General features: G+C 44.0%; 1 protein-coding gene across 1 annotated transcript in view; it reads right to left on the reverse strand.

Moving 5' to 3' along the window:
* The window catches only part of tmem132e (transmembrane protein 132E), an 841,056-nt gene that overhangs the window by 470,575 nt on the left and 346,229 nt on the right, over positions 1 to 24,252 (reverse strand). The gene's annotated exons all lie outside the window — the stretch shown is intronic.

Raw genomic sequence — 24,252 nt, forward strand, 5'->3', positions numbered from 1 at the left:
TTGCATTCTCAAATCTGTTGCCAACATCAGCAAACCAAACAAAAAGGAAAACACTTTGAAAACGATTAATTAATTGGCTGTGAAATACAGCAAGTACAGATGCCCTAAAGATGTAAAAGACATTATACCCAATACAGGTTATTTGATTCCCAACCTCTCCACTGTCTTTTGTCTCTTTTGTCTGCATCTAATTTTTAAAAATAAATTTCTGGATAGTACTCGTTGCCTTCTTAATCACTCTTGATATTGTGTTGGGTGAATACACACATCATGCATCCAGGAGGAAAGGTCCAGACTGAGAATCTGACTATTCAGGGTCCAAAAGCAGAACAATATAGTTGGAATCGTCCCAGATGTGCACTAAGTGCGGTAACGGAAATGTACAAAGCCGTTCTACCCGCCGGCCGCAATGACAGGTTTTCGTGCTATATCGTTCCATTCCGGGTGCCTTCCGCCTCATTAATTATGCATTCATGGGGAACACACCAGATCGCTGGCGGGTGGGCTTGGGTTTGCCCACCACACCGGGACCTCAGCACTTCCTCGCTCAGGCGCCATATTTAAAGCACACCAGAGTGCATGCCTATTTTATGTCTTTAGACCACGACTGCTCCAGACAAGCAAAGAAGACGGCAGCCCCCAAATTTGGTGACGCTTCTCTGGGTGCCTGCTGGACGCAGCGGAAGGCTGGCACTATGTCCTCTCCCCACTCTTGCCAGAGGAGGGCCACCAGAGTCAGCAATCTGGCCTGGGAGGCAGCGACAGTGACGGTCAGTGGCACCGGAGCACAGAGAAGGTTAGCCCTTCAGTGCAGGGAGAGGATGAATGCTCTCATCCGTTCCACCAGGGTAAGTCAAACACCTCATCACTCTCAACTCACACACTCACAAACCAATCACATATTCACAGGATCTCATACCTCAAGGGGCAACACTATCAACACTCACACACACCCTTACATCTCCATCAGGTTCATATCCTCTTGAGCTTGCATCCTCATCCCATCCGGGTGACTTCCACCTCATTAATCATGGAGAACACACCGGATCACTGGCAGGTGGGCTTGGATTTGCCCAACGCACCGGGACTTCAGCACTTCCTCGCCCAGTGTGTCATATTTAAAGCACGCCAGAATGCATGCCTACTTTATGTCTTTAGACCATGAATGCTCCAGACAAGCAAAGAAGATGGTATCCTCACCACACAAACATTCCACATAGTGCCATGCACCCCGCTCACATTCTCTCCATCTGTTTTCATGCAGGAGAAGCTGGCCCTTAACAGAGGGATAGCTCCCAGGCCGGGATTGAGTGGCCCACATTAGGCCTTTCACTCACTTTGAGGAGCGTGCCATTGTGCTGATTGGTGAGGATGTGGACTGTGCCTGCAGCGACAGTGAGGTCGGCAGAAAACACACGTGAGGATCTTGCACCCCATCATCCCTTTCTCAATGCAACTGTGAGTTCTCTCTTTCCTGCTTTTGACTGTGATGCCATGCATTGATTATCTCTACTTTGGTTCACCAAGCGACTGATGCTCTCAGCCAGCCAGTCCCTCAGCTCCATCCAGGTCCTCACCTACAGCCAAGAGGGCACTTCCTCTGCTGAAGAACTGGCAATGAGCAGCCTGGAAGATCCATCACAGCCCTTAACCGCGCCATCTACCAGCAAAGAGACACACCTCGGTGGGACCTAGATTCAGGTTCACAATCTGGTGGTCACCACACGGACACGTCTCCACGGCAAGAGGAGGCAGGTTCAGCCGAGCTCCCCAGCACTTGGAGGACTGCCGGGGAAGAGGCATCTGCGAGGTCCAAGTCAGATGACGAGTCTCTGGAATCGGACTTCCAACTTATCGTGAAGAGTCAGCAGAAGATAGGGGAATATCACGCAGAGCTGTTGGAAGACCTAAACAGAGTGACATGCGAGTCGGAGGAGTGCACCTGCCTCCTCTCTGATGAAATTATGCCCACATGTGCGCATATGGAGTTCTCCATTGGAGGGATGACGGAGGGATGCCATGGTGACCCTGCTCCAGCAGAACGCAGAGATGTGCGCAGACCTGCACCCCATTGCAGTAGCCATGGATGAGGTCCTGCAGTCCCAACATGAGAGGGAAACGGGGCACCTCGACATCCCTCCAGGTGCTCTTTCCCCTCAAGGAGTCAGGCTGGGGCCCTCAAGTACCTGGAGGGAGGAGGAGCGTCAGCTGGACACATCTGGGTCATCCACTCAGGAATCTCAGAGGCTGTCCTCTCCCTCCGAGTCCCCTTTGCCTGTGACCCCCTCAACCTCATGCTCTGTTACTGCAAAGGGAGTAGCTGGCCCACAGGAGGACAGTCAAAGCAAGCTGGGGCCCTCAAGCCTCGGCTTTCCAGATGATGCACGCTGAAGTTATCAGAGGCAACAGGGCTAACCATTGCACAGGCTGTCTCCCCCACTGCTGCGGATGTCAGGGGAGCACCTAGAAGGAGTGGTTAGTCTAGAAAAGTTAAGAAATTCTGATCACAGGCGATTGCACCAGTGAACAAATTTTGTCACTTTATAATCTAAAAATATATTCACTTTCACTGAATAATGTGTAACGTTGTCTTTCAGCTTCATTGAAGGGCTTCGCGAGTCCTCCCCTTGCAATCCCACCTCCCTGCCCAGTAGCAGTTCAGCTGCATGCAGCCAGACCACGAGTGATCCTGGAGAGACAAATGTGTGTTCAGCAGGGCCTTTCAGAAACTCGTGCAAGCACTGTCCCACGCATGCAGAGGCTTCCTTCATCACACTTATCTCACTGTCCCAAGCATTTGCAATGCTGCCTGCTGGGGTTCTCTTTCAGTTGTCCATCCGAGCTGACTTGCATCTCCGCCCCTCACTGATTGCACTCCCATGTAGCACCTGTGCCTGCCCAACATGGGGCTCCACTCACTTTCGATTTGAAAAACATGGTCTTGGTCAGATTTCTCGTAAGCTTCCCCCTCCTTTCACTTTCCCCAGTCACCCATGTCCTTTCACCCATCACTGTTAACTACCCTGGCATCACCTACCAACCGAACCCTTTTCATTTCCATGATGTCCAGGTCAACGTGCACATTTCCTACCTTCCTGAGAATCCCACCCCCATCCAATTGACCTCCCTGACCTCCTGCTTCCCACCGCAGGGTCCATGTCTGCCTCCAACCACCCTCGCTGACCTTCAACACTACTGTGCATCCTCACTCTCCCAACCTTCCGACTCATTCTGCCCCTCTCACACCTACCATTCACTCCTACCATGCCCACCCTCAATTCGCTCCCCATGAGGCAGTCACTAACTCCCTTGCACGTTCACCTGGACATACCACCCACCTTACTCTTTCCCCCGCCCGGACTCCTTCCCGCCTCCAAAGTCCTTCCCGCCTCCAGACTCCTTCCCATCCCCCCAGACTCCATCCCTTCCTCCGACTCCTTCCCCTCCCATCCAGACTCATTCCTCTCCCCAAACTCGTACCTCCCTCCAAACTCCTTCCCGCCTCCAAACTCCTTCCCCTCCCCCCAGACTCCTACCTCCCTCCAAACTCCTTCACGCCTCCAAACTCCTTCCCCTCCCCCTAGACTCCTTCCCCTCCCCCCAGACTCCTTCCCCTCCCCCAAGACCCCATCTTCTCCCCGGACTCCTACCTCTCTCCAAACTCCTTCCGCTCCCCCCAGATTCCTACCTCCCTCCAAACTCCTTCCCACCTCCAAATTCCTTCCCTCCTCCCAGACTCTTACCTCCCTCCAAACAACTTCCCCCCCACCCCCGAACACCTTGCCTCACCGTCTCTGAACATCTCCCCCACTCCCTCCAAATACCTTCCTCCTACCTCCGAACGCCTTTCACCCCCCGCCGCCAAACACATTCCCCCACCCCCGAACACTTTCCTTCCACCTCCAAACATCTCCACCCCTCACTGAAAACCATTCCCCCCCACCGAACACCTTCCCCCCCACCCCACCGAACTCCTTCCCTTACACCTACCTCCCCACTTGCCGCATTCTTCCCCCTAAAAACCTCACCCTCCCGACGTCTTCGTTCTGCTTGCTCCCAAACTCACCCCCCAAAACCTTCTTCCATCGCCTCCCCACCATCCCCCACCCTGAACCTCACACCCCTGATACCTTCCTCTCCCACCCCCCTCCCCACCCCGTACACCTTCCTCTTCCACATTCAACTGGACTTCCTCTCGCCAGCCCCCCCCGCCACCCGCCAATCATCCGTATCCATCCATGGCCAAGACCGTAATGTTCCAAAGCAGACCAGAGACTTCAACGGAGACCTCTCAACTTCCGTGAGCTGCTGCGCAGCAGAGCCGTGTTCATGAGAATCCACCCAGCATGTGATGCACGTGTTCCTGCAGGGTCCAGTAGCTGTAAGGTTCCAGCATCTTCTGCTCCTCCGAGGTCCACGATCTGAGCAAGGCCCTAATGGTAAGTCTCGGCTTCTGCACGTCACAGTTATCCAGACATGTCCTGGGCCAGCGTTTTTCCCACTGGCATAATGGAAAATCTGGTGTGGGAGGGGGACAATTACGGTCAGGCCTTACTTTGCATCCTATTAGCAGGATGCAAAGCAGGTTCACACCAGCTTCCAGCGGGGCTGGGGTTCCGCCATGGTGGACACTATCAGATGCCCCGCGGTGCTGTCATTACAGCGTTAAACTGATTTTTGGCCTTCTTGCCATATTGTCCCCCCTGCCTGCCATGATGCCCGAGGCCAAAGGGCCGGAAAATTCCAGCCTATGTATCAATATGGCTTTCTGACAACATTTTGTTCAGGAATGTAATTCCTTTTGGATATTGTGAAGAAATTAGTGTTTACATTTTTTTGTTTTCTAACGAATATGAATTTCAACTGATTACTATACTTTAAGACCCACGAGCGTATCGGACATTTTACTTTATGCCATGAAAATTCCAGAAATATGCCAGACACTTTAACAAATAGATCAGATTTAGTGTTACATAAGATTGCATAGGATATACGGCACAGAAACATGCCATTCGACCGAACCAGTCCATGTCGACATTTATGCTCCGCTCAATCCACCTCCCATCTTTCCTCATCTAAATCAATCATCATAATCCTCTATTCCTGTCTCTCTCATATGCTTGTCTAGCTTCCCCTTAAATGCATCTATACTATTTGCTTCAACCACTCCCTTTGGTAGCGAGTTCCACATTCTTAACACTCTTTAGGTGAAGAAGGGTATCAGTCAAAGATTGAATGAGATCAGCAGTACCTGTTTTAAAACATCAAACTATTGTGAAGAATGATTAAAGTCATAAATGTATTATTTGCAAGCTGCTATTTAAAAAAAAATATTTTGGTTAATACAATTTGATAATTATGCAGTATCTGGTGTTACTAATCCTGGAACTGTGAGAATGTTAAATGTGATAATACAGAACTTGAGTATTTCTAGAAAAAGAGACATCCTGTCAAAGCTTTTCATCTTGTACTCATCAGGGCAGATGCAAGAATGCCAAATTTCAAAGGGAACAACAATTTATACTGCATGAGAAAAGGGGTGCTGACTAGTTGGCAATTAAGCACTGATTGGTCAAGACATTGCCATGGCGAATGCACCCGGGAGCTACTGTCCCCATGCTTTTGTTTATTCAAAAAAGGTGCAACGTCTGGACACATTCCTTTTGCTTGCAGAGGAGGTCCCTGCATATGAATATATGTAGCTTCTAGCATGTATAAGTGAGCCCAAGTGATAATCTTAAATTGGCTATTAGTGTCATTCTTAGCACTTTCAGGATTGTTCAACAACTGCTGACTAATCGCGGAATCTCATCTAACCTTAGACATTATGATTTTAATTTTAAGAGCATGGGTCGATTGAGTATGGTCACTAACAACCAATTTAAGGTTATCAGTTGGGCTCGCAATGTAGCTCACTTACGCTTGCTAGAAGCTACATATATTCATATGCAGGGACCTATCCTCTGCAGGCAAAACAAGTATGTTTGACATTGCACCTTTTTTTGGATAAATAAAAGAATGGAGAACAATAGCTCCCTGGTACATCTCGATAAATCAAAGCTGACTTGCCCACCAATCAGCAACCCTTTTCTCATGCAGTGTATGCATGATGTTCTCTCATGATGTTCCCTTTGAAATTTGGCATTCTTGTATGTCCTGATGAGTGCAGGACAAAAGGCTTTGTCAGCATGTCAGTTTTTTCAGCAATACTAAAGTTGTGTTTGGTAATTTATTCCATTGCTGTTTGTGGGACCATGCTGTGCACAAGTATGCTGCCAGATTTGCCTATGTTGCGACAATGAATATGTGCCAACTGTACTTATTTGGCTGCAAAGCAATTGCGAGATCCTGAGGATGTGAAAGATGATCTATAAGTATAAATTCTTATTTCCTATTGAAGGACATTCATATCCCAATCAATTTCCTGCTGTGGTCTGGCTTAAAGGGGCAATTTAAGTTTCAGAGAAGGAAGTGCTCAAAATGGGAATTACTTGAGTTCTAAAATTGCTCCACAATTTAGTTAAGAAAATGAAATTTAGGAGGATTAAACAAAGGTAGGTTGGCTACATTTGAAGAGGTTGGAATCAACCAGTTTTATCCAATATTCAACCTACATGCCCAGATATCCCTACCTTGATACCTAGAAGAAAACCTAACTTTATTGTCTGTAGTTTAGAAAAAAAAGCTATCACACAGCTCTGAAAATTCCCCTAGACTGACTAAAAAGCAACTTCTGCTATAATATCAGCTCGTCCAGTTTTCACCATTCCAATTCTGTACGTCACCAAACTGCAGGGAGCATCTGCCAAATGGATCACTCTGCTTGATGACTAAGCAAGAGTTATTTGTGATGCATCTCTATGAGAAGGAGGCATTGGTGGACGCAGAACTTTTACTAGTTAGCAAGGTTCCCAAAGATACAAGGCATAATAGAAAGCATCCAAGTGGACATTCTACGCTTCTGCTGGTATGAATCCATGACAAAATTGGATCAGCAAGTTTGCTGATGACACTAAGATTGGAGGCGTTGTGGACAGCAAGGAAAGCTTTCAAAGCTTGCAGAGAGATCTGGACCAACTGGAAAAATGGGCCAGAAAATGACAGATGGAATTTAATGCGGAAAAGTGTGAGGTGTTACATTTTGGAAGGTCAAACCAAGGTAGGACATACACAGTAAATGGTAGGGCACTGAGGAGTGCGGAGGAACAAAGGGATCTGGGAGTTCAGATACATAATTCCCTGAAAGTGGCGTCACAGATAGACAAGGTTGTAAAGAAAGCTTTTGGCATACTGGCCTTCATAAATCAAAGTATTGAGTATAGAAGTTGGGATGTTATGGTGAGGTTGTATAAGACATTGGTAAGGCCAACTTTGGAGTATTGTGTGCAGTTCTGGTCGCCTAACTACAGGAAGGATATCAGTAAGATTGAGAGAGTGCAGAGAAGATTTACTAGGATGTTGCCAGGTCTTAAGGAATTGAGTTACAGAGAAAGATTAAACAGGTTAGGACTTATTCCTTGGAACGTAGAAGAATGAGGGGAGATTTGATAGAAGTTTACAAAATTGTGAGGGGTATAGACAGAGTAAATGCGAGTAGGCTCTTTCCACTTAGATTAGGAGAAATAAACACGAGAGGACATGGCTTTAGGGTGAAAGGGGAAAGGTTTAGGGGGAATATTAGGGAGAACTTCTTCACTCAGAGAGTGGTGAGAGTGTGGAACGAGCTACCATCTGACGTGGTAAATGCGGGCTCACTCTTAAGTTTTAAGAATAAATTAGATAGATACATGGATGGGAGAGGTCTGGAGAGTTATGGACTAGGTGCAGGTCAATGGGACTAGCGGAATAATATTTCGGCACAGACTAGAAGGGCCGAATGGCCTGTTTTCTATGCTGTAGTGTTCTATGGTTCTAAAACAATATGGTGGCACCGGTGAGCACACCTTTCAACATTTATGAAAATAGTATAGGTTGTCTGTACATCCATATTTTTGGCATTCCTCCTTTAAGACACTCTTAAAACCTCTTTGACCAAGCTTTCAGTCATCTGCCCAAATATCTCCTCATATGTCCCCATGTCATATTTTGTTATACAATGCCTCTGTGAAGTGCACTGAGATGTTTTATTAGGTTAGTGGCATTTTATAAATATCTAAGTTGATCTTGTGGCTATAATAGGAACATGTGTTTAAAAAGTAGTATGGTTATCTCCATGCTTTATGTTCTACCTTCATGAGGGCACATCAGGTGAAAAGTTCTTTTTGTGTCACGCTTGCTGATAATCTGGTCAGGGGTAAGTGTACTTATTTTGGTGGTACCTTAATACCCCAATACGGTTTCAATATTTATTCTTATCAACCACAGCACACTGACTCACTTCACAGCTTCTTTCCAGACAGCTTGCACATGGCTCTCACAAGATGTGGTCTTCTTCAAATGCTAACCTCCTTTTCTGCAACTCCTCCAGCAGCCTTCAAGATGTCCTTACTAAATGGAGGAATTACCTTCACATCTGTTCTTCAGAAATTATTTTGAAGTGAAATACCTTTGCTCCTAGCATGCAACAATCTAATGAAATACAGTAAACAGTTAGAAGCTGCTGTCTTAAAGCCTCAAATATATTCCAACTTGACTCCCTGCATCCTTTTTCACATGTAGAGGCTGTCAATGTCTTATCAATTATATTAAGGTTGTTCATGTCAATTACATTGTTAAGGTTTGTTAATGCCAATCATGTTGTTAAGGGAAACAGTTGAAAGCTATTTGAAAACATAAATAGGGGATAAGACCCGACTGTCTGCCCCAATTCTGCAGCTACATTCTCACCTGGGTATCCCTGGAGAGGGAGCATGCTGGTGTCCACCAGCATGCTTGATGTCTTACACGACTGGTGGGTGCCACAGGGACTGGAGTGTAATCAGCCCCAGGAACAACATTTTAATTTTATTAGATAAGTTTCTTTTAAAGTTTTGTCCTTTGTTACAGTGCCCCTTTAAGGGACTGTCACTTTGTTAATTGTTTATTTTATTGGTTTATTGTTTATTTAAAAGGACATATAAATAGGGGATAGCTGGGGCACTGGGTGGAGGTCAGGAGTGTTGACGCGCAACAAAGTCAATAAATGCTCTCAGCAAGGAGAGGCTCTGTGTTTTAGCTTTGATTTCACCAACCAGTTAAGAGAGCAAGCCTATTTAAATGAAGAGGGGCTACTCACAAAAATTGTAGGCCTGGTTCCAATTTCTCCCCAGTCGTATAATTGAGGTTGATAGCCATTTTAGAGTGTGATTTTAAAAAGAACCACTTTAGAGACTTCTTCAGCCCTAGGAGGATACAGGGGTAGTGACTGCATGAAGTGGAAATTGGCTTACAAAACGGGAAGCAGTAATGAACGGTTATTTATCAGACTGGTGGAAAACTCAGTGGTGTTCTCCAGGGATCAATGTTCAGGCCATGGCTCTTTTTATGTATACTAAGTGACCTAGACTTGGGTTTACTGGGCTAATTTCAAAGTTTGCAAAGGACATGAAACTTTGAAATCTAGTAAACACTAAGTGAGGTAGTAACAGACTTCAGAAGGACATAGACTGGTGAAATGGACAGACACGTGACAGATGAAATTTAATACACAGAAGTGCAAAGTGATTCATTTTTGTAGGAAGAATGAAGACTGGTAATACAAAGTAAATGGTGCAATTTTAAAGGGAGTGCAGCAACAGAGACCTGGGTGTGTACATACATAAGTCTTTGCAAGTAGCAGGACAAGTTGACATGGCTATTAAAAAGGCATATGGGATCCTTGGCTTTATAAATTAGAAGCACAGAGTACAAAAGCAAAAAAGTTATGCTAACCTTTATAAAACATTAGTGTTTGGAGTACTGTGGCTAATTCTGGGTGTCACACCATAGGAGAGATGTCAAGGCTTTAGATAGGGGTGCAGAGGAGATTAATAAAATGGTACAAGGAATGAAAGACCTCAGTTACAGGAGAGACTTGGGAAAATGTTTTGTTGTTCTTAGAGGAGAGAAGATTAAGAGGAAATTTGATAGCAGTGTTCAAAACCTTGAAGGGTTCTGTTAGAGTAAATAAAGCAAAACTGTTTCCAGTGGTTGCTATTTAGTAGATCATTATCAACTGACAATCCCCATGTCCACTCCTGACAATCAACACATTTATTTTATTCAGTTTTAATCGTAAGGGAAACAGGTAGACGTTTCTGCGGCTGCAGATGTGACACCAGGATGCTATGTTGCCTTCCTGGTGCCAGGGTCAAGGATGTCACTGAGTGGCTGCAGGACATTCTGAAGGGAAGGGTGAACAGCCAGAGGTCGTGGTCCATATTGGTACCTACAACATAGGTTAAAAAAAAGAGTTGAGGTCCTGAAAGCAGAATATAGGGAGCAAGGAAATAAATTAAAAAGAAGGACCTCAAAGTTAGTAATCTCAGGATTACTCTCAGCGCTACGTGCTAGCGAGATCAGGAATAGGAGAATAGACCAGAAGAATGCATGGCTGGAGAGGGGGTGTAGGAGGGAGGGATTTAGATTTCTGAGTAATTGGGACTGATTCTGGGGAAGATGGGACTTGTGCAAGCTGGACGGTTGCACCCCAGCAGAACCAAGACCAATATCCTTGCAGGGGTATTTGCTAGTGCTGTTGGGGAGGGCTTAAACAAGACTGGCAAGGGGATGGAAACCTGAGCGGGGAAACACAAGAGAAGGAAACAAAGATAGGAATGAAAGACAGAAAAGTAGAAAGCAAAAGCGGAAGGCAGAGGAAACAAGGGCTCGCAGCAAATAGGGCCATAGTACAAAAAAAATGTGTAAAAATGTTAAAAAGACAAGTCTGAATGCATGGAGCATTCGCAATAAGACAGATGAACTAATAGTGCAAATAGATGTAAATGTGTACGATATGATTGCAGTTACAGAGACATGGCAGCAGGGTGACCAAGACTGGCAACTGAATATCCAAGAGTACACAATATTTAGGAAGGGCAGGCAAAAAGGAAAAGGAGGTGGTGTGGTGTTGTTAGTTAAGGATGAAATCGGTGTGATAGTGAGAGAGGATATTGGCTCAGAAAATCTAAATGTAGCATCAGTCTGGGTGGAGCTAAGAAGCAACAAGGGGCAGAAAACATTAGTAGGAGTTGTCCATAGGCCTCCAAACAGTAGTGATAAGTTAGGGGACGGCATTAAACAGGAAATTAGAGATGCAGGTAAGAAGGTGTTACAGTAATCATGGGTATCTTTAATCTACATTTAGACGGGACAAACTAAATTAGCAATAATACTGTGATGGATGAATTCCTGGAGTGTATACAAGATGTTTTTTTTCAGACCAGTATATCGAGGAGCCGATTAGGGAACAAGTTATCCTAGATTTGGTATTGTGCAATGAGAAGGGGTTAATTAATAGTCTTGTTGCGCGGGGTCCTTTAGAGAACAGTGACCATAACATGATAGAATTTTTCATTAGGATGGAAAGTGAAGTAGTCCGATCTGAAACTAGGGTCCTAAATCTAAATGAAGGAAACTATGAAGGTATGAGGCATGAGTTGGCTGAGGAATTTCATTATAAGGCATTATAAGGTGGATAGGCAATGGCTAATATTTAAGGAACGAATGTATGCATTGCAACAGTTATACATTACTTTCTGGTGCAAAAACACAACAGGAAAAGCAGCCCAACCATTGCTAACAAAAGAGATTAAGGATAACATTAGATACAAAGTGGAGTCATATAAATTTGCTAGAAAAAGTAGCAAGCCTGAGGGTTGGGAGCAGTTTAGAATTCAGCAAAGGAGGACAAAGAGCTTGAGCAAGCAGGGAATAATAAAATATGAGAGTAAACTTGCAAGGAACATAAAAGCAGACTATAAAATCTTCTAGAAATAAGTAAAAAGAGAAAGATTAGTGAAGACAAATGTAGGTCCCTTACAGTCTGAAACAGCAGAATTTATAATAGAGAACAAGGAAATGGTAGAGCAATTAACCAACCACTTTAGTTCTGTCTTCATGGAGGAAGACACAAATAGCTTCCCAAAAACGCTAGGGAACCAAGTAAGAAGGAGGAATTGAAGGAAAGTAGTATTACTAAAACAATAGTTCTAGAGAAATTAATGGGACTGAAAGCTGATAAATCCCCAGAGCCTGATAATCTACATCCCGGGGTACTAAGAAAGGGGGTCATGGAAATAATGGATGCACTGGTTGTCATCTTCCAAAATTCTGTAGATTCTGGAACAGTCCTGGCAGATTGGAGAGTGGCAAATGTAGCCCCACTATTTAAAAATGAAGGGAGGGAGAAAACAGCAAATTACAGACTGGTTAGCCTAGCATCAGTAGTAGAGAAAATGATAGAGTCTATTATAAAGGATATGATAATAGGACACATAGAATATATCAACGGGATTAAACAAAGTCAACATGGATTTATGAAAGGGAAATCATGTTTGGCAAACCTACTGGAGTTCTTTGAGGACGTAACTAGCAGAATAAAGAAGAAGCAGTGGATGTGGTGTATTTGGATTTTCAGAAAGCTTTTGATAAAGACCCACATAAGAGGATAGTGAATAAAATTAAAGATCATGGGATGGGGGTAATATATTGGCATGGATTGAGGATTGGTGAGCAGACAGGAAACAGAGAGTAGGAATAAACAAGTCTTTTTTTGGAGGCAGTGACTAGTGTGGTTCCACAGGGATCAGTGTTTGGGCCTGAGCTATTCACAATATATCAATGATTTGGATGAGTGAATCAAATGTAGTATTTCCAAGTTTGCTGACGACATGAAACTTGGTGGGAATGTGAGTGGTGAGGAGGGTGTTAAGGGGCTTGAAGGTGATTTAGACAGGTTGAGTGAGTGGGCAAAAACATGGCAGATGTAATATAACATGGGTAAGTGTGAAGTTATCCACTTCGATAGGAAAAACAGTGTTATTTAAATGGTGATAGGTTGGAAAATATTGATGTACAAAGGAACCTGGGTGTCCTTGCACACCGATCACTGAAAGCAAGCAAGCAGTTAATAATGCAAATGGTATATTGGCCTTCATTGAGAGCAGACTTGAGTACAGAAGCAAGGATGTCTTGCTGCAGCTGTACAGGGCCTTGGTGAGACCACATCTGGAGTAATATGTGCAGTTTTGGTCTCTTTACCTAAGAAAGGATGTACTTGCCATAGAAGGAGTGCAGCGAAGGAGTGCACCAGACAGATTTCTGGGGTGGCAGGATTGTCAAAATGAGGAGAAATTGGGCCAACTAGGCTTTTATTCACTGGAGTGTAGAAGAATGAGAGGGGATCTCATTGAAATGTATAAAATTCTGGCAGGGCTGGACAGACTGGATGCAGGGATGATGTTTTCTCTGACTGGGGAGTCTAGAACAAGGGGTCACAGTACAGGGTAGGCCATTTAGGACTGAGATAAGGAGAAACATTCTTCACTCAGAGGCTGGTGAACCTGTGGAATTATCTACCACAGAGGGCTGTAGAGGCCAAGTCACTGAATTTATTTAAGAAGGAGATAGATAGATTTCTGGGCTCTAAAGGTGTTAAGGGGTATGGGGAGAGTGTGGGAGCATGGCCTTGAGATAGAGGATCAGCCATGATCATATTGAACGGTGGAGCAGGCTCGAAGGGCCGAAGGACATACTCCTGCTCCTATTTTCTATGTGACGCTATTATACCTGTGGTTATCCAGATCAGTTTTTGTACAACTTTTAAATATGGGCACCATGTTCTCCTGTTTCCAAACTAGTGCTATTTCTCCAGAATTCATCAAAAGTCTAAAAATAACTAAGTACTTGTCTCTTTGAGAGTGATAATGTAGGCAGGTGCAGCTGTCATAGAAGACCAGCCATGATCTTAATGAAAGGCAGAGTAGGTTCAAAGGGCCAAATGGCCTTCACCTGTTCCTATTTCTTATGTTCTTAAGTCTTATAACCAATGAGAAACCAAAACATTGTGAGGCAATCTACACAAGGTAAACTCACAATATTCATTCTAAACAAAATCTGAGCTGAAACAATTGCAAACATACTACAGATTCTGTGTTGACTCAACACAAACATTCAAATGGTAATAAAGAGTTCCACTTGATCCATAAAATAATGAATAAGCTACAATACCTGCCTGTATGGGCCATCTTTCTTAACTTAAATAGAACAGCCTATTGCATACAGCACTACAATCCTGGGCAGACCTACTCTCCATGCAGTTTCTTTGCTTCACAACCTTTTGTTTTCAGTTTTCCTTTTTGTCATTGTGCTATTAAACACAGTCATTAATATACAGGACTCAACTTCAACTCAGTGTCACTATCTCCAAATAAGGATTGCTTCAGTGAATTAATTACATTAATAAAGACACAAAACATAGGGCACTTGATTTTGGTTAACATGAAGTGATTAAAATAACTGGGAGATGTGGGGAATTCTGGAAAATTCTAGGGCAGTTGTGAAAGAAATAGATTTATAAAACAATTGATATTTTTCATCTTTAATAATGTTTTAATTCAGCTTCAACCCACGGCCAAGCTCCAGAGGAATAAAACATTCAATCCAATAGTTCTACCTATTTCTTATGTTCTTATGTTCATACAAAACAAGGTTAAAACTATGAAATTTGATGTGCAAACCTCTCATTGGAAGGCCTTCCATCACACAATCAGAATCAGCTCAAGGGGGAACTGAAGACAGAAATCAAAGGTATAGGCAGGCATAATAGACAGATTAGCAGTCAGCAGAAATGAAGCTCCATGAGTCAACAGGATAGGGCTAAATAAACGTTTTAAATGATACTTTTCTTCGGAACTTGTATTAGAAGTCGACAGAATCATGCTACTAATTGAAATGAGTTTGAAAAATATTGAGATTTGTCACAAATTCCTTATCTGTAAGGGATTGGATAAGCACCTGAAGAGAAAAAAAATTGCAGGGCCACGGAAAAAAGGCTGGGGAGTTGGACGAGGAGAGAAGGTGGCATAGTGGTAATGTCACTGGACTAGTAACCCAGATAAAAACAAAAATACCTGGAAAAACTCAACAGAACATGTCCCCTTTCACATGACCAGGGACGTTATTAATTCAATTTCAAAACTTTTATTTTATCTTTATTTGCTTTTGAAAATGCAAAGGCCACTTGGCCTTTTCGCCTGCCCGCCAACTGTTAGGTTGGACAGGCAGCGAAAAATTTAAGTTAATTGATTACTTAATGGCCTTAACAGGCCTTTTAATTATCTGCAGGCGTGCTGCCGACTACAGCGCACGCTCGCCGACCGAACTATCGCGCGACTGCGCATTGACGTCGGCAAACTCAGCCGACATCAACGCACGTCATTTTATGCTCAAATGGGTCGGGCACGCGCCCGCCCACTGAGCAAAAATTGCTTCCCCGTGAAAATATAATTGTCGTAACGACCCATCTGGTTCACTAATGTCTTTTAGGGAAGGAAGTCTGCCATCCTTATCCGGCCTGGCCTACATGTGACTCCAGACCAATAGCAATGTGGTTGACTCTTAACTGTCCTCTGAAGTGTTCAGTTCAAAGGCAGTTAGAGCAACAAATACTGTCTTTGCCAGTGATGTTCCCTATCCCATGAAAGAAAAAAACTAGCTAGGTAGCTCTTATAGGGATAAAAGCAAAATACTGCGGATGCTGAAAATCTGAAACAAAAACAAAAATGGCTGGAAAAATTCAGCAGGTCTAACAGCATCTGCGGTGAGGAATACAGTTAACGTTTCGAGTCCGTATGACTCTTCATCAGAACTAAGGAAATATAGAAATGTGGTGAAATATAAGCTGGTTGAGGGGGGTGGAACAGGCAGAGCTGGATAGAGGGCCAGTGATAGGTGAAGGCAAAGAAGAGATTGCCAAAGATGTCATAAACAAAAGGACAAAGGGGTGTTGACAGTGGCGATATTATCTAAGGAATGTGCTAATAGTGACATTAAGGGTAGAAAGCAGGACAAGCAAGTGACAGATGGCCCTAGTGGGGGTGGGGTGGGGGGAAGGAAACGAAATGAGCTAAAAGGTGGAGATAAAACAATAGATCGAAATAAATGAAAAAATAGGTGGGAAAAGGAAAATATATTTAAAAAATTATAAATTATTGGAAAAAGGGGAATCGGAAAGGGGGTGGGGATGGAGGAGAGAATTCATGATCTGAAGTTGTTGAACTCAATGTTAAGTCCGGAAGGCTATAGAATGCCTAGTCGGAAGATAAGGTGCTGTTCCTTCAGTTTGCGTTGAGCTTCACTGGAACATTGCAGCAGACCAAGGACGGACATGTGGGCATGAGAGCAGGGTGGAGTGTTGAAATGGCAAGTGACAAGGAGGTCTGGGTCATGCTTGCGGACAGACCGCAAAGCGGTCACCCAGTCTGCATTTGGTCTCTCCAATGTAGAAGATACCGCATTGGGAGCAGCGAATGCAGTAGACTAAATTGAGGGAAGTGCAAGTGAAATGCTGCTTCACTTGAAAGGAGTGATTGGGCCCTTAGAGGTGAGGAGGGGGGAAGTAAAGGGGCAGATGTTACACCTTCTGCGGTTGCCGTGGGAGGGGGTTGAGGTGTAGGGGGTGATGGAGGAGTGAACCAGGGTGTCCCGGAGGGAACGATCCCTGCGGAATGCCGCCGGGAGGGGGTGAAGGGAAGATGTGTTTGGTGGTGACATCATGCTGGAGTTAGCGGAAATGGCAGAGGATGATCCTTTGAATGCGGAGGCTGGTGGGGTGATAAGTGAGGACAAGGGGGACCCTATCATGGTTCTGGGAGGGAGAGGAAGGAGTGAGGGCGGATGCGTGGGAGATGGGCTGGACACGGTTGAGGGGTTAGAAAACCACCGTGGGTGGAAAACTTCGGTTAAGGAAGAAGGAAGACATGTCAGAGGAACTGTTTTGAAAAGTGGCATCATCAGAACAGATGTGACGGAGGCGAAGGAACTGAGAGAATGGGATGGAGTCCTTACAAGAAGCAGGGTGTGAGGAGCTGTAGTCAAGGTAGCTGTGGGAGTCGGTAGGCTTGTAATGAATATTGGTGGACTGTCTATCACCAGAAATTGAGACAGAGAAGTCAAGGAAGAGGAAGGACGTGTCAGTGATGGACCATGTGAAAATGATGGAGGGGTGGAAATTGGAAGCAAAACTAATTAATTTTTCCAGGTCCAGACGAGAGCATGAAGCGGCACCGAAGCAGTCATCGATGTACCGGAGAAAGAGTTGTGGGAGGGGGCCTGAGTAGGACTGGAACATGGAATGTTCCACATACCCCAATCTCTTATAGGGAACTGGCATGGACAAAACAGGCTGAATGGCCTCCTTCTATAATGTAACCATTCTATTGTTCTATAATTGCCTCATTCAGGATTCTTTGGTTATTTTACACAGGAGGGATTCGGTAAAAGAATTACATGAAAGGTTGCATTTTAAAAGTACAGCTCATTACTGCAAGCTTAAAAATGTGGGCAGTTAAGATTTGCTAGATTTTATGTATTTCCTACTAGCTGGCAAATAAGTGATTTGATAGTTTGTAGGTAATAGATTGATAGGTAATCAGAAAAGCACCTTTTGCTCTTTCTGCTGGAAAACCTTTTGATCTCGGCCGATAAGAAGAAGACAGTGTCAAAACATCAGTTTGGCTTTTGGAAACAGGACGACGCAACAGGCAACAAAAGGCTGTGAAAGACAGGAAGCTTGATGACCTGATGGACATAGGATAGAATGCAGGAGGATCATTCTTTTAAAATAAGCCAGATGCCCCAAAGAAATGGAAGAGTGTAATATGTTCATTATTTCCATGTCTCCACATGGAACCGGTAAATTGTTTTGATTGATCTCATTGAATCTGTTCATAACCAGTTTTATGTACATTTACTATACAGTGGAATAAAACACATCAATGGTTCAAATCAAGTCTTCTCTCATCCAGTGTTGCCTTGGTTTGCTTTTAGTGAGATTGAAGGAATCCAAAGTACACAAATATCCAATCCCAGATCATAAGGGGGTTTCTTGGCCACATTCCCAGATAGCTGTATCATACAAGTTGGTTAGAAGGTGTACGAATTAGCTGCCATTTAAGCAATTTGCTCAAACCATTTAAGACAGCAACTGATGCTGCTGAACCTGAGAAAGTATCTATGCTGGAAATGAATTTGTAACAAAAATATAATGATAACAAGAGTTGTCTGCATGCTGCTATTGTAAAAATGATCCTTATGCCCACAGTGCCAAATCACAATGTACCATTCATCCTCAGGTCTAATCTTATTTTTTTTTGTATTACTCAATCATTCATGTCAATAATAAATTTCACGCCAGAAATAAAGAGAGTAAGTAACTACAGGAACAAAAAAAAAACAATTGTCGGAAAGTAACTTAAACTGGCTTTGGCGATAAATTTAAAGACTACTTTGTACACAATACAAAGAATACAAAATGACTGGCTGAGACACAAGCCAGTAATTGAATCTCAGATGTGCTGAGGTTGAAAAATTGCTCAAGCTTTGCACTTGTAATATATAACATCAGAACCAGTGATTCTATTACTGCCATTTATATGAACCACTAGTTACTTCTACCCTATTTGTAATGCAGTTTGACTTTTTTCTTAAAACGTTACACTCTCAAACATGTCGACTTACATTTTTTTTCCCTTTATTTTGTTTATTTGTTCATGGAATGCTGGCGGCGCTGGCAAGACCAGCATTTATTGCCCATCCCTAATTGCCCTTGAAAAGGTGGTAGTGAGCTGTCTCCTTGAACTGTGACAGTCTATGGCCAGAATCTTCCGGTCGGTGAGCGGAGGCGGGGCCCACTCGCCAACTACACGTTGATGCGCGGTGACGTCGGCCGTGCGTCCCGCCTTCACCGCACGTCATTCAGATCTTGAGTTCGGCGGGCGTGCACCAGAGTCGGCTGCACGCCCACCGAACTGTCAAAGGCCTATTAAGGCCATTTAAACAGCAATTAAATTAATTAACTGAGCTGCCTGTCCAACCTTAAGGTTGCTGGGCAGGCAAAGAACCCAGGCGGCCTTTGCGTTTATCATGAAACCTTATCCACGAGCGGGATGTTTAATAAAAATTTTTAATAAAATTCATTGACATGTCCCAGCCCATGTGATTCTGTCACATGAAGAGGCATGTCATAAAAATTTCTTTTTCTTTATTAAAATTTTCAAAAATCAAACTAATCTCCCTGAGGCAGCTCTGTGCCATCCTCAGGCCCCGACTCAGCCAACTCCCCCTGCCCGCACAGGGAGCGCTCAGCGTGTCACACTGGGCGGGCCTTAGTTGGCCCACCCACGTAAAATGGGGGCGCACAGACGATCGCGGGCAGCGATCAGCTGTGCACCCGCCCATGCCTGCTCCCGTCCAACCCCCCCCCCCCGACAGAGAGAAAACTCTCCCCTGTGTGTTGTAGGAATACCCACAGTGCTGCTGAAAACAATGTTCCAGAATTTTGACCTAGTGACAGTGAAGTAATGCCAATATAGTTCCAAGTCAGGATGATGTGTGGCTGGTTGGAGGGGGGGGGAACATGAAGGTGGTGATGTTCCCATGCATCTGTTGCCCTTGTCCTTCTAGATGGTAGAGGTCGCAAGTTTGGAAGGTGTTGTCGAAGGAGTCTTGGTGAGTTGCTGCAGTGCAACTTGTAGATGGTACACACTACTGCCACCATGCAATGGTGGTGCTGGGAATGAATGTTTAAGGTGATGGATGGGGGGCCAATCAAGTGGGCTGCTTTGTCCTGGGTGGTATTAAGCTTCTGGAGTGTTGTTGGAACCTCACCCAGGCAAGTGGAGAGTATTCCATCACACTCCTGTGCCTTGAATGTGGTGGACAGGCTTTGGGGAGTGAAGCGGTGATCTACTCGCCACAGAATTCCCAGTCTCTGACCTACTCTTGTAGTCACAGTATTTATATGGCTCGTCCAGCTCAGTTTCTGGTCAAGGATGTGGTTAGTGGGGGATTAAGTGATGATAATGCCATTGAAATTCAAGGGGAGATGATTAGATTCTCTCTTGGTGGAGATGGTCAGTTTGCTCCTGGGATCTTCAATTGTGATGCAGGACAGGTTTGGCATGTTAAACCACTCTTGATAGATTTAGTTGCCGCAAGGATGCATAGGGAAAAGAGTTCTGAAACAGCCTTTCAAAACTCAAGCCGCCAATTAAAAGCCTTCCTCACTTTATTGCAAGAATGGCAGAAACATGTTAGGTTCTAGCAAAACAACTAAAATAGTCACATAATCTTCACATGCATCCCGCGGGTTTTTTGGCAGAAATCCAGAGCCAGACTAGCAAACTGTAGGGCACTTTGAAAGTCCCATGAGAGTGGCACAGGCCTAGTGGAGGGAGCTGAGACAGTCCTAACTCAGAACTTCCACACAATGCTAGAAGAGATTCAATTACCTCACAAGGGTAGAAAGAAAGGTAAGAAAGAAATACTTGCATTTATATAGTACTTTTCGCAATCATCACTAGTACTTTTGAAGTGTAATCACTGCTGTGATGTGGGAAATACGTAGCCAGCACAGCAAACTCCCACAAATAACAATGTGATAACGACCAGATAATTTGTTTTTCCTGTGATGTTGATCGCGGGATAAGTATTAGCTGAGACATCTGGGATAACTCCCACATTCTTCTTCGAAATAGTTGCATGGGATCTTTCACATCCACATGAATGGGCAGATGGGGCCTCTGTTTAAGGCCTAGCCCGAAATATGACACTTTCAACAGTGCAGTGCTCCCTCAGTACTGCGCTGGAGCGTCAGCCTTAATTTATGTGCTCAAGCCCTGGCATGGGACTTGAACCCAGAACTTTGTGACTCAGGGGTGAAAGTCACGCCTGTCACAAGCAGATAAGATAACTCTAGGCACTTATACCAATTTGCATATTATACCACAGACAGCCTTCACTCACATCCTGCTTCTCTTGCTTAACATGTGAATGTCAGGGGAACTCAATTCTGCAAAGAACAACCTCTCAATCACTCAATCTCCTTATGTGCTCAAAATCACTATCTATTAACATTGTCTGTCAGAAGGACCGCAGCTAGACTTCAAGGAGTCTTCATTTAAAGAGACAATGCATGCCCACGTCTCATTATTATGTTATATTATACGGAAAAAGTATTTTTGCCATTCATTCACTTGCCCTGAACACTGTCTTTTGCTCTCTACAAAGGAAAAGATGGCCTACAACCAGCACCAAAGAAATCTGATTGGGAAAGAAGCAGCAGTGCAAAATGCCCTGAGGTGCACATGAAAAGAAGATGCTGCATATGGTCAATAAGCAAAGAAGAAATCCTCTGGGAGAGGGCAAGGTTGGTAGCAAGGTGGCCATAAAAGATTTTTTAAATTTGTGAAATGCTCCTCATGAGCGATCTCAGTTTTGTATGCAATGTCCATAATTACAATTAAAACGAAATTAATGAGACAACAGCTTTTGTTATTATTGTGTCTGTTCAAAACTACATTGTTCAAGCTTACTATTCAAAACAAAACAAAATACTGCCTAAACATAACACTCTGGACAGTAGAACATAGCAGAATGCCAGGAAAGAAAAACATACCACATGAGCTCGCTATTTAATGGCAAAAAAGAAAGTCATATAAACTATAAATAAATTCCAAGTTAACCATTGACTCACAAGCAGTAAAAAACATTTGTAAAATAACATACACAAACTTCACAATTCACAAAATCATAAATTAGGCTCACAGAGCTACAATTTTACTATTTTAAAATGCTCAAACATTTTTTCTCTCCCCATGATCATACAAAAGAAGAACAGGAGGAGGCCATTTGGCCCCTCAAGCTTGCTGCGCTAATCAATAAGATCATGACTGATTTGATTGTGTCCTTAACTCCACATTCCTGCCTGCCCTCCATAACCCTTGATTCAGCCTTGTATATATTCAATGACCCAGCCTCCACTGCTCTCTGTGGAAGAGAATTCCAAAGACTAACAACCCTCTGAGAGAAGAAGCCCATACAGTTCTATAGTTTGCATCATTTTTCCTGCTAATATAGAGACCCAGCTGATTAGCAAATAATAATATCTTGCTAGTCTCGTTCTGAAATGTCTGTGTTTGAAAGAAAGAGAGAAATTACAGCATAGTATTTACTGGCAATTGTACCATTTCATCTGTGTTCATATACATTTCAAAAGTTCAGGAAGCTGAGCAACAGGGACAGCCTTTCCTCATTCTTATTTAATTTAGTTTGAAGAATGAATTTGGAATTTAAAATGAAAGCTTTGAAGTATTTCACCTATATTTTGCTAACTGTTAGAAAATGCAAGGCATAGAATTTTCAACTTTGCCACAATTGCATTGAGTAGAGTCAACAATAGGTAGCCTTTTTTACGTCCTTGGGAAAGATTCTGATTGCTGGCATCTGTTAGACAAAGGACAAGAAAGAAAGAGGTAGACAAGAATGGAGAGAACTCTTTCAATAATATTATTTGTTTATTGCAGCAGAGAAGAAAATTGAATTATGAAAGCAGGCAATGTTCTGAGTAAAGTGGCTAGCAAAGGAGAGAAAAATGGAGGAAGGGAAACATGTTAAGAATCTGTCTTTGGGGCTGGTGGTTCAGAGCAGGGGTGTAGCTAGAGACTGAGATGAATAACGTTGAAGTGAGGGTACAGGGCAGCAATACGATTAAGGGTGTCATTGGGAGTACAAGGGTGATAGGAAGAGGAAAAAATAATAGGAAAATGTAGGTGTAAGTGGGAGAGCATGGAAGGGGTAATACTGAGGGCAATAAAGACCGCAGAAATTATCAACTTTTTCCCTCAGAGAATTTTTTTCTCTCAGAGGGTTGGGCAACTTTGGAACTCTCTGCCTCAGAAGGTAGTGGAGACGGTGTAATTGAAGGCAGAGGTAGATAGATTCTTGTTAGGCAAGGGAATCAAAGGTTATTGGGGGTAGATTGGAATGTGGAAATCGAAACACAGGAAGATCAGCCATGATCTTATTGAACGGAGGAGCAGGCTCAAGGGGCCAAATGGTCTACTCCTGTTCCTATTTCTTATGTTCTTTCCCCACCATGCGACCCGTCATCACCTTCTACCTGAAAGTAAATAAGAAAACAAAGGGCAGGATCTTCCGGTTGGCGAACGGGGGTGGGGCCCACTCGCCAGCAGGTAAAATGACGCAGGGTGACGTCGGATGGAACTCCCGATATCACTCCGCGTCATTTCCTTTTTCAGGTTGGCGGGGGCGCAGCCAAGTCGGATGCACACCGGCCGACCTGTCAACAGCCTATTAAGGCCATTAGAAAAACAATTCAGCTCATTAATGGACCTGCCCGTCCAACCTTAAGGTTGGTGGGCAGGCCAGGAGCCCAGGCGGACTTGTGGAAAAAATATCCACTGGCGGGATGAGGTTTCATGAGGGTATTTAAATTTTAATCCAAGGTTTAAATAAAAGTTACGGACATGCCCCAACTCATGTGACAGTGTCACATGAGGGGACATGGCAGGGAAAATTTTTAAACTCCTTTATTAAAAGTTGAAAATCTGAGCCGATCTCCCTGAGGCAGCACTTAGCCTCAGGGAGATCTATGCACTATTTCATGCGCATGTGCGAAAGAGCGCACTCCCCGCTGAGAGAATCCCTCCCTGTCCGCACAGGGAACGCATAGTGCTTCTTGGCGGACGTCATGCTGGGCGGGCCTTAATTGGCCCACCCACGTAAAATGGCAGCGTACCCCCGACCAGGGGCGCCGATCGGGAACCCGCCCGCTCACACCTACTCCCGGTCTTCCCCTCCGACGGAGGGAAAATTTTGCCCAAAGAGCAGAGAAAAACAGTCTAAAAAGGAATGAGTTAGGCAGAGGGAAGTATTAGAGAAACAGAAAGAGGCAGATAGAAGCAGGATGATGTCAGGAGCGCTCCTTCACACAAATGGTAATGGAAATCTAGAATTCTCCTCAAAAAGCTGTTGAGGCTAGATCATTTGAAAATTTCAAAACCAAGACTGATATGTTTTTGTTAGGCAAGGATATTAAGTGTTATGGAACCAAGGTGGGTAGTTGGAGTGAGGATACAGATCAGTTATGATCTAATTTAATGGTGAAACAGACTAAAAAGGCTGAATGGCTTACTATTGGCTAATGCTACTACTAATGGCTATTCCTATGTGACAAAGGAAAGCAGAACACTAAAAAAGCAGAAACTGGTAAGAGAGGGACCTTACTCTTTTACTCACTGGGGATGAGTTTCCTTGACAGTTTTGCAGATCATC

The sequence above is a fragment of the Cetorhinus maximus genome, chromosome 9 (assembly GCF_964194155.1).
Source record: "Cetorhinus maximus chromosome 9, sCetMax3.hap1.1, whole genome shotgun sequence".
In the NCBI taxonomy this organism is placed as follows: Eukaryota; Metazoa; Chordata; class Chondrichthyes; order Lamniformes; family Cetorhinidae; genus Cetorhinus; species Cetorhinus maximus.